Source organism: Labeo rohita, chromosome 8 (genome assembly GCF_022985175.1).
Source record: "Labeo rohita strain BAU-BD-2019 chromosome 8, IGBB_LRoh.1.0, whole genome shotgun sequence".
In the NCBI taxonomy this organism is placed as follows: Eukaryota; Metazoa; Chordata; class Actinopteri; order Cypriniformes; family Cyprinidae; genus Labeo; species Labeo rohita.
The window spans coordinates 36,644,965-36,656,729 of NC_066876.1; positions in this window are offsets into that span (position 1 = coordinate 36,644,965).

The window sequence follows — 11,765 nt, forward strand, 5'->3', positions numbered from 1 at the left end:
CAGTTTCTGTTATATAAAATATTTTATGTTTATATAAAATAACTTGAAAAAACTGTCAGGGCTTTGGTCTCAATTTTTATTAATTTTTTTTATTTTTTTATTTTTTTTTTGTACCGTTATCCTGGCCAGCAATCTCGTGGAGTTCAAGTCAAATATATTTTATATTAATAAATATTAAATTCAGATACCAGTCAGCAATTGCAGGCAGTTTCTGTCAAATACAAACATTTTCTGTTCATGTAAACTAATTTGAAAAAAACTTTTATTTTTTTAAATTTTAAATTTAGACTCTTTTGGGGCAACTTAAGTCAGTGCTATATGCTTGATAATTTTTCTTGGTGGAAGCTTTGCGTTTGGTTAGCTAATAAAATATTAAAGCTTAATTCAATATTATGTGTACAATTTCTTAATTCTGTCGTCCTGGTATCGTGGACTTGCTCTATTGTTTCATACAAACACAGCTGCTGCCAGTTTTTTTTTTTTTTTTTTTTTTTTTTTTTTTTTTTTTGTACATTGTAATGGATTATAAGATAACTAACAAACTAGTACTACTACTTATTTATGTGGTGAAATGTTGTGTAAGAAAACTGGTATGACTGCACTGTATCCCTAAAATGTCTAGTTTGAACTTGCCGTTTGCTAGCAACTGATTTCTTCATGGAAGCTTTGTGTTCAAATATTTCAACTCAGATCAGTGTTTCGTGTCTAATAATTTTGACACGAAACATCTAAATAATCTATCAAGCAGCTGTGTAATAAGTGAGATAATGTACATTTAGCCAGTTGTTATCGCAAAATAAAGATGTATATTATCCATTAGTTATTATAATCTTAATTCAAGTGATAACGGATTTTGAAAGTCTGACAGTAATCAGTGTTGAACACTACTGTAAGGTTAACTCTGCCTGGTTTAAATGTTTCAAAATAATTAACAGTTGAAAATATTAGAAATTTAGAAAAGTAATCAAAAAGTAATTAAAAGTAATAAGTTACATTACTTTAATAAAGTAATTGAAAAGTTACACTACTTATTACATTTTAAATCACGTAACTTGTAATCTGTAACCTATTACATTTCTAAAGTAACCTTCCCAACAGTGCATATACCTCTTATAGATTAATGCACTTTTCAGAAGACCTAACTATTGAAGAATATGCAGTAAAGTCTATAGTAAATCTATAAACAAAAACAATGTATTGTGAATAAGAAAAGGTCAAAATAAACTGTGAGTTTTGAGAAAGGACCCAAAAACTTTTTTTTTTTTTTTTTTTCATTTTATTTGTATTTTCTTTCATGGCAACTAAATGGTGTCACAACACACTTCATCACAGCCTTCTGCATATGTGCATGTAACTGCACGTCATCTCTAAGAACACACACATGGGCTCAAGATCATCCAGATCGGACCATGGATGATTGGAAGAACGTGGCCTGGTCTTTCCTGGTGCATAACAAGCAATGTCTGACCTTGAAACTATAGTTCTCTCCTTAAATATGTAGAGTGCAAGCAACATATTAGTAAATAAATCCGAAATTCATATAAAGCTTATGGATATAATTATAATACAAGTCAGACACTGAAGTGAGTTGATGTTTTTGTCACTCTTCTGAAGATGTCATTCACTTGTTTTGGCAATGTACCCACAAAGACAAATTTTGGTCTGATTTTTTTTAATGTACATCCAATCTCATTTTGTAAGTGACTTCTTTCAGTTTTAAATATGTTTTAAATATGTTTTCTTTGGATTGTTTTACTCGAAAATATAATTAATTTGTGTTGCATTCTAGCTAAATTTCACACATAAACAAAACTCTGGCTCTAAACCTCTTTTTATTCAAAGTTGATCTAGACAAGTACTGTATTTGGAAACTATGTAAAATTCAGTTAATCCTAAAACAGTGAAAACTGCATCTCTATTCAAACTATGTGTCCCCTTAAAGTTTGGATCTGAATCCAAAGATTCAGGAACCTGCTCCAAAGTTACCATCTGAATCAAATGAGTTGTGAACCATCATTAAAGTCCAAGGCTGCATTTATCAAAAGCATCATAATGAAAACTGGGAGGCTTGTGACTATCCCAAGCCTTTCATACTTTTCTGGGCCTTGACAGTGTTATTTACTTGGCAATCAATGAGACAGTCACAAGCCTCCCGGTTTTCATCGAAATAGGGCTGGGCGATAATTCGATAAGGATAATTATTGCAATATAATTTTCCTCGATAAAACGATATGAAGAGTTCGATAAATGTTCGATATAATTTTTATGTGCCAAAAGCGGATGAAACAGCGCGACTCATTTAAATCGTTTATCCGATCGTACCAAAGTTCAAACTGCCGCGCTGCTTGAGCTCACTACAGAAGATGCGCGAACGCGCCTGGACAAAAACCGACCGCATCGCTTCCGTTATGAGCGTAGCTGCTGCGCACTTACATTTGAAATAACTGAAATGACTCAAACTAATGATTCAAACTAGTTTAAAGCTGTGTGTGCAACGAGACAGTCAGTAGGCTTTTCAATCTGCACATCGCCATCATTTACCATGGATTTACTGTAGTAGCACTCACTGCACCATGGTATTGTGGCAGCAATGTGGCATATTCACACTGATTTTTATTACAGGAGTAATGGTATATAATTATAGTATGTGTGTATTTGTGATTAAGCTATAGCATGTGTGTATTCATACTGAATGTTTTTAGCCTACCGTTTTTCACACAAATAGGCTACCTATAAAACCATGTAGTTATATTTTTACCATGGTATTGAGGTACCATTATGTGTGGTTTTAACTGTGTTTATCGTGATTTAAAATGTGTGCTTGCTGCTATGGGAGACCAATGCTTAATTAAAAAAAAAAAAAAAACTGGGTCAGAATAATTTTAACCATATAAAACTGAAGTTGCTACAATTTTTACAGATGTTACTGATTGATAATCAACAAAAATTTACCTCTGCATCCTCAAGCTACTATCAAATGTGCATTTCTAAGAGACAAAAAGCAATATTATTATTATTATTTTCATTATCAGACAACCCAAACGTGTTTCTTGAAAAAAATATAACTCATTAGAACATGCAGAAATTAATTTTTCTATTTAGATATTTATTTTGAAAATTTATTTATTTATTTCAGGAAAATTAATGGTCTGGTTTCTACAACTTTCTGACTTTAAACTTGAAAGAAATAAAGATTTGACATTTATCGTGACAATTATCGATATAAAAAATATTGTGATAATGTTTTTGCCCATATCGCCTAGCCCTAATCCAAAATATCTTAAATTCTGAAGACAACGAAGCCTTTATGGGTTTGGAAAAACATGGGGTTAAGTGATTAATGACAAAATTTTTCATTTTGGGGTGGAGTAACCCTTTAATCAATCAAAGCGGTTCAAGCGTAAATGACTCATTCAACTGATTTGGATTGTTTGTCCCTCTTTTTGCGTTTTCAGACATGTTTACACGACACTGTCAGTACTGCTACTGGGTTAGCTCGCTAGTTTTATGACATTAAAGGGTTACTCCACCCAAAATGAAAATTTTGTCATTAATCACTTACCCCCATGTCATTCCAAACCCGTAAAAGCATTGTTTGTCTTTGTAACACAATTTAAGATATTTTGGATGAAAACCGGGAGGTTTGTGACTGTCTCATTGAATGTCAAGTAAATACCACTGTCAAGGCCCAGAAAAGTATGAAAGACATTGTCAAAGTAGTTCATCTGCCATTAGTGGTTCAAGCATAATTTTATGAAGCTACGAGAATACTTTGGAGAGTATCTGCTGGACGCAAACAGCGTACGGTGTTCTATCAGCCACATCACACGGATAGGTTTTCTATGTTTATCTACACTTTGTTTCGAATGAAAACGTATCCGCGTGACGCAGCTGACACAGAATAGCGTACGCAGTTTGGTCCCAGTGGATATTCTCCAAAATGGTGCTTTGGTGATACGGAGGAGACGAACTGTTGAATAAAGTCGTTAATTTTGTTTTCTTTCCATACAAAAAGTATTCTCATAGCTTCATAAAATTATGCTTGAACCACTGATGGCAGATGAACTATTTTGACAGCGTCTTTCATACTTATCTGGGCCTTGACAGTGGTATTTGCTTGACAAATGACAAAATTTTCATTTTGGGGTGAAGTAACTCTTTAACTGAAATAAGCAAAAAGATACAAATAAAATATCCATATTTCCATTTCAAAGATAACATCCAACACAAATCTACGAACATATTCAGGTGAGGTAACCGGTGAAAAACTCCACTAATATGTCATGGCCATTACCAACAGGATAATGTGCAATAGCACTTTGCCAGAATTGTAATATTTGACCAAGATACAGCTATCTGAAAATCTGAAGGGTGCAAAAAAATAAAAAATAAATTAAAAAAAAACCTTTAAAATTGTTCAGATGAAGTTTTTAGCAATGCATATTACTAACTGAAAATTTGCTTAGTATCCTAATCATGGCATGAAAGAAAAATCATTTTGACATTTCGAAAGTTTCAGGGAATTACTATCTGAAACCATCATTGTTCTATGGAACTGGATTTCTTCAAAACTGTACTATGCATACATTTGTGTAACACTTGTCATGACTAGCCTACTTCACTGAAGCAGACAGGATTTCTCAATTTACAACTGTATTATACAATTATCCACCCACTCCTTCATTCAGCACCATCCAGTTGCAGCTCTCGTATATAAATTTAAAAGTTCCTAAACCATAAATACAGTAAACTACGTCCATAGGCATTAGAGCGCACACTGCTCACCACTGACTTCACTATAGACTAATATAACTAATAAAATAGTCTATTTATGAACTATTTGTAACTATTTGACTACTGTATACCAGACCTGGGTAGTAACACTAAAAGCCAGGGGGTGAAAACTTTCAGAATTTGAAGATCAGAGTAAATTAACTTATTTTGTCTTCTGGGAAACATTTAAGTATCTTCTGTAGGTTCTGAAGGGCAGTGCTAAATATGCAGTGTCTCTTAATGCATTGTGTTTCCTTCTGGAGCATCAGTGAGCATTTGAACTTTCTGTAATAGTTGCATATGAGTTGCAAATCATACGGTCATTGTTGGAAAGGGTTTAAATACACAAAACTGCTGAAAAATCAAAGAATCTGTGGGACCTGAAATAATTTTTTTGATGAACAGCAGGCAGTTTAACTGTTCCGGACAAACAAGGGACTCGTAAAGAACTAGCACTAAACCAAACAAACAAACAAACAAAAAAACAATGAACATTTAGCAGATTCTGCAAGGTGTATGTAAAGTTCTTGTTTTCAACTGTACATTTATTTATTTCATTTTTCCCATTTTTTATGTTATTTTATTTCCGTTTTATTTATTTATTATTAATTTATTGATTTTTCCTATTTCATTTATTGGTGGTGTGTTATGTTGTTTTTTTGCTACTGTGCCTTGAATTCTGATGAAATCCTGCAGGGGGCTTCAGTGGTTTGGTATTTTCTGAGTTTTGACCAAGCGGCAACCTCCCGGCCTCCCTCTTGAAACCAACACGGAAGTGACCAAAACTGCAATTCATCGACTGGCCGCTAGAGACTGACTGCAAAAGGGAGTCAATCCCATAGACTCCCCATGTTAAAACGCCCAACTTTACAGCAGAAAAAAGTTATGTTTACTGCCTGGTACAGAAAGTGGTTTTGGTCTATAGAGCTAATTTTGCCCTTCATGTCAACTGTGATGGGGGTAAATTTTTTTATAACTCATCCATTTAAATTATATTAAGCCTTAAAGTTCTGAATAATTTAGGATGTAAGGATCCATCCAGTTGTCCAGTTGTCTGGTTGAAGGTTTAATGCATGTTCGGTCTTTTCACAGCGCTTCTGCAAAGTTCACTTCATTTAACAGGATTTAGTTTCAATTTTAATCTATCTCCATGACTCCAATTTTATATGATCATTAAATTTAGGTGCTTACTCTAATTTACCCTGATCACAAATATCAATTATGTATTGATTTAGATATTTGATTATTCTGGAAATCCCATACTTTCAATTATTCATTCATTGGGAACCTAATGTCTCTTTTGAGTCTGACGTGGCCAGCGCCGATCATCCATCACAAAAACCCCAGTCTAATGTTGAGTCAGAGGTATGTAGGTGACTAATACCCTTTTTGACAGCCGCCTACTGCTTGCCTTCACAAAAAGTGTAGTTTACTTTTGTCTTCTCCCATACAACTTGCTAACATCAGTGATAGACAGAAATCAGGAGGTCACAGGTAAAGTGTTTACTGCTCCATTCAGTCCTGTGCCTGCAGTTTGCTCTATCCTGGCAGTAATTAACGGTAACAAAAGCCTCCTCGCAATCTACTTGTAATAATGATTTCAGAAGAGATCAGAATAAATCAAATATAATGTTTTATTTGTCAGGTAAAAATGTATCATGCCAATTACATAGTTTAACAATGAGAATCCAATTCAGAATTAAATTCAGTTCCAATTCAAATAAATACGTAACATCAATTACTCAAAGATAAATCTAAGAGTGGGAGATGCATCCCTGACCGCAGAGAGATACACAGCAGCATGTGAGAGATTTGGAGGCAAAGCTCCAGAGACTCTCACACACAGTGTGGGGGTTCTTCTGAATACAGAATCCCCCAGTAGTGTTTTAACACTTCGCTTATATACAACAAATCTTCCAATCAGTTGTAAAAACATAAAGACCTTTTGGTTTGTCAGGAGATCTTGTGACCCAGGGTCACACCTGGCTGGAGATTCTCACCTGACCGTAAGGGGAGAACACACCTCTCAGCAGCAAAACACAATTCCACAAAAGTTTTCAGTCTTCCTCACAATATAAGTGACTGCTGTGAATTTGAAATTGAGACCATTTTACCAATCGCACTGAGACCTTTAGAACGATACCAAACATGAAGGGGAAAAACAACATAGTCACAAGATGTAACACATGTAGTATATGGACATTCTTAGTGACTTTCAGTGGAATCGTTTGGGGAAAAAGTGTGAGAGAGGCAGAGATGGCAGAGATGGCAGAGGGGAGAACAGGGTTGTAAATGAGCAAGGGGGGTGGTGTTGTTTGCCCTCAGTTCCTGGACTTTAAATTCATGAGGAAATAATTTCACATCTTACAAGGGCGTGGCCACTTGAGTGACAGGTGGATTGCTGCTGCTGTCACCACCGTTGCGCTATGTGGGCGTGGTTTCAGCAACCAGTCCCACCCACGTCCCGCCTCTTTGCCCATTTTCGATTTTCCGGGAGTGACGTGCAGCAGAGTATGTGAGCGGAGTGGAGCGACAACAATTTCCCCTCCGCGCTCCGTGCATTTTATAACCGCTCCGCTCCAGCTCCGCTCCGGGTTCACTGTTTCCCGCTCCCGCTCCACTCCTCGCTCCACTCCTCGCTCACTGATACCAGAAACACCGCTCCGCCTTCGCTCCGTGTCTAAACTATATCAGTATGTTTGAAATACCACAGTTCTGTTCATAACGTATATTAAAAGAAGAAAATAACAGAAATAAAATGAAAGTGTAGTTTTAAAGTGGCTTATTGGAACACTAGTGCGCAAACTTTTTTCCTCATCCCAAGCCAACATGGTTGTCAGTCAGCATTAAAAGGTATAATTGCTGCTTTTTGCAGTACAAATGTTTGTGATAAAAAAAAATAAAATAATAATAACAATACGTTTCGTCAGTTATTTTACGTACAGATCGCTGCATTTCTTATAGATTTCTTCTCATTCGAAATCGGATATACAGATGAATTACCACAGTAAGTTTACATTTGTTTGAATGCATTATTGAGAGAGCAATTGCGTGAATAAGTGTTGTACTTGTTTAAATCACGCTTTCACTTGAAAATATTAAATATCTTGAAAGAACAAACTAATTCATTGAAAACTATAACTTTATGCTCGTCCATTGACGTCATCCTAGTTTTCACATTCTTTCTGATTTGAGTTATCCATCTCTATCAAGCTAGCTAAATAGCCTATGTTTAACACATGAATTCTTGCTATATATTCAGTTATATTTTGGGTCGTTGTCATGAATTGTACTCGTGATGGAGCGGTACCCACTGCGCATATGACGTCGTAGTCACGTCTTTTCCATGTCACGGACCCAATATAGACATGATCTGCACGTCTATCCGACGTCCAATGTTTAGTGGGTAGTGGAGCGCTCTTGGAGCGAGTAAAAACCACAACGCTCCGACTTTTAAAATTTCCGCTCCTCACTCTATTAAAAATCACACCGCTCCACTCCGCTCACATACTCTGACGTGCAGTGACTCAATTCCAAGAGACAGCTGCTCGTCTTCATCAACCTCACTGTTAAATGGTAGGTGTCAGGTGTGTTTGATCAGGGTTGGAGCTGAACTCAGCAGGAAGGTAGATCTCCAGGAACAGGGTTGAGCACCCCTGATCTACACAGTATAACCAGGGGTTAAATTTGGCCATTGCACATTATGCTGGTAACTCATCAGTTAGGGCCCTATGATTTCTGCAGTGTGGAAAACACAGACAGAATCTCTGTATCCAGTCACAAGTCATTATTATTGATTATTTCATCAAACTGGACTGTCTCATCAAAAAGCAATTTTTTGGACTATTTTAGGAACACTGAAAAGGATGAATTCATAGCGCAAGATTCGACTGGAGAAGGTACAAGGAAGGATCTCTTCAAAGATGCACAAAATATGGTAAGAACAGACTGTATATATAATGAGAGGTAAAAAGAAACTTGATGAAATTGTTAAGTTCATCAGATGGTTGTATGTTTACTGTAGGTGTATCCAGTAAGGGGCTTTCCTGATGTTTCTGTTGCACAAGCTTCTGAGCGCTCAGTAGGCGACCATCAGGTGAAATACGCCCAAACATATGTTGTGTTTATTATGTGTTTGAAAATGAGTTTAAAGTGAACGCTGTTGACTATCCCGACAACTGCTGCTGTTCTGTGATGTAACATCAAATTCACCTGACTTCAAGATGAACAAATGTAATGTGTCTTGTTTATTGCCGGCCATGTACATCCCAGAATCATGACTGTAGATGACAGACACAAAACACAACCTGTTCAAATGGGGCATTGTTTATACATCTTAACTTTCAACCAAGTACACGTATGTAACATTTTATGTGTCATGACCAAATGTGAATTACTAAACCTCTTGTAGCATCTGGACCAATCAGACATACAGTTAATTGTTACATTTAACAAATAGTCTTTAAACCCAACAAGCCAGCAACAACCCCCCAAAGCAACTAACACCCCAAAAGGGCTCAGTTGCCAGGGCGACTATCTGATAAGAGGTTTTATTGCCCAGAGGAATGCACATCTGCCCATGCTACATTTGCCCATAGGAAAGACACAATGCCTATAGAAATAGACTCTTTCCTATTCATTCACAGACAAACCTTTCTTTGACCTTCCTATCACACATAGCCCAGGTCATTGTGTACAGTATTGCTGCATTGTATTTTAATTTTGTCTGTTGTATTTGTATTTGTCTTTCTACTGTTTATGCATGTGTTATGATAGATGACTAGTCGTATAACCCAGTATGCAATGTTTGGTCTCTTTGAATTTGTATTTTGATCATCTAAATGATGATCTATTATATGTTGATACCTTTACAACATATCAGGGTTTTAAAAAACCTTAGTAGTTTTGCATCAACACCCAATAAAATTACATATGCAAAATACCATGCTTACAGACAAAGAGTCGTAAACTTTCCCTCCAAAGGTGAAAGTTACCACTGGTTCGTGGACCTCCTGGAGGCACAGCCTCCAGAGAGCTTAAAGGCATCAAACGAATGATCACCTCCCTCTCTTCACTCTCTTCACTGTCTTCTTCGTCTGCAACATCTTCCGATTGCTGCCCGTGTGAAGGAACCCACGGGGAGCCTGAGCCGGCACAGGGCGTGCCCAGCGGGCCCGACAGGCCCCAACATACAGAGCTGTGGCTCTCGACCACAAAGAGCCAGACATTTCCACTCAACCCTGGAATTCATCTTCATGACTCACCTCAGTCAGTCAGTGGTTCTTTTAGAACCTAAGAAGATGAACTAGAACTCTTCAGGACTTCCGTAAAGCGCGCACCAGGCCTTGCGGCCTTGTCTTTCCATTCCCCAAGGATCACAGGACTTCAGCTGGGTCCCTCTCAGCTCTTGGTTCTTCTTCACTTTTCACATGGGAAGAAACTCCCAGTCACCATCGAGTCAGAACATCTTTGGAGTTCATCACTCTTCGGACCCAGAAGAACGTGATCGCGATTCCAAAACCACCACTGCTCCAATCATCAAGACTTTCACCCGAGACTGCATTCGGACACTTGTTCAATGACCAAGGCAATGCAAGTATCGTACATTTAACTAAACAGAACAGAGGTTTAGTATAAGCTGTAGACAGCACTGATGGTTTCACTCAGGTGGTTAACTGAGTCTTTTCATAGCTACATTCTCTTGTCTCTAACTGCTTCTCACTTGCCCTTCTCCCATGTATGAGTGATTTTATATTTGTTTGTTTAGATTAGTTATGTGTTAGTTCTTCGTTAATAAAACTCTTGTGCACAAATTACATGAGTGTTGATTCTGATTCTGCCTTGCAAATTAATGTCCCTTTACGATTCCGATTCAAGCTACATGCTCTAATGCAATGGTACTTTAAGAAAGTTATTTTGTGTGGCCAAGAAAATATCATTTCTTAGAGTTGATATAAAAATTATACTGAATGTTCCCTGGGCAAACAGATTAGTTGATGAAAAATTAATTCTGCTATAGTTACTACTGGCAGCTGATATAAATAATTGTAATTAATCATAATTAATTGTAATTATTTATATACATTTCCCTTTGAGCTAAATCGCGTCACTCTTATAGACTGATGCACCTTTCAAAAGACCTAACTATTGAAGAATATGCAGTATAGTCTGTAGTAAATCTAAGGACAAAAGTCTAGAGCAAGTCTAAATAAACTAGGAGTTTTGAGAAAAGACCCAAAAAGTTTTTTTTAAAAATGGTTTTGTTATGTTTTGAGAAAACACAGATAGTGTGTCTTAACTGAAATGTGTTAATGACTCAATAACAAGCATTTTATCAGGTTTATATTTTTTATTTGACCTGCTGACACTTAGTTTTTAGTGACATTTTGATGTCACTAGCTCATGAGCTCATATTTAACCATATAAAATTCATAAGCACACTTTTGCTTGAAAATGTTGGAATACAGTTTGACCATTCAGAAGTTTTACAGATTTTACATAGCAAGAAATAGTGAAAAAAAGTGTTACAATATGATTGAACCAAACTCTGACTACTGATAATGTACATGATTTAAAAGATAAATTAACATTCTAGTTTGGGAAGCGTTTGTGCAGCAACTGTTTCTATGTGACATTGTTTAATGGAAAATGTTTTTAAAAAGAAGGTCACTGGTGGTTATGTGGTCACAAAGACCTCCTCATGAGTAAATTTCCATACAAAATGACCACAAACCAAAGGCGTTGAAAAACATCCGTGTGCCATGGTTTCTATACATGTCCAAAAAAATAAAAAGCTATGGTTGTGGTTTCATAGCTGAGCTCCTCGCAAATGTCATATTGCATTTCAGATAAAATTCCAGGAACAAAAAAAGCTAATTTAATTTCATTTAAATTTACTTTGCAACATATTTCAAGGAGTGAGGAAAAAAAAAAAAAGCATTTTCTTTTTTTTCATTAATGCAGCATTTATTCAGACTGATTCTAAGCTAGGT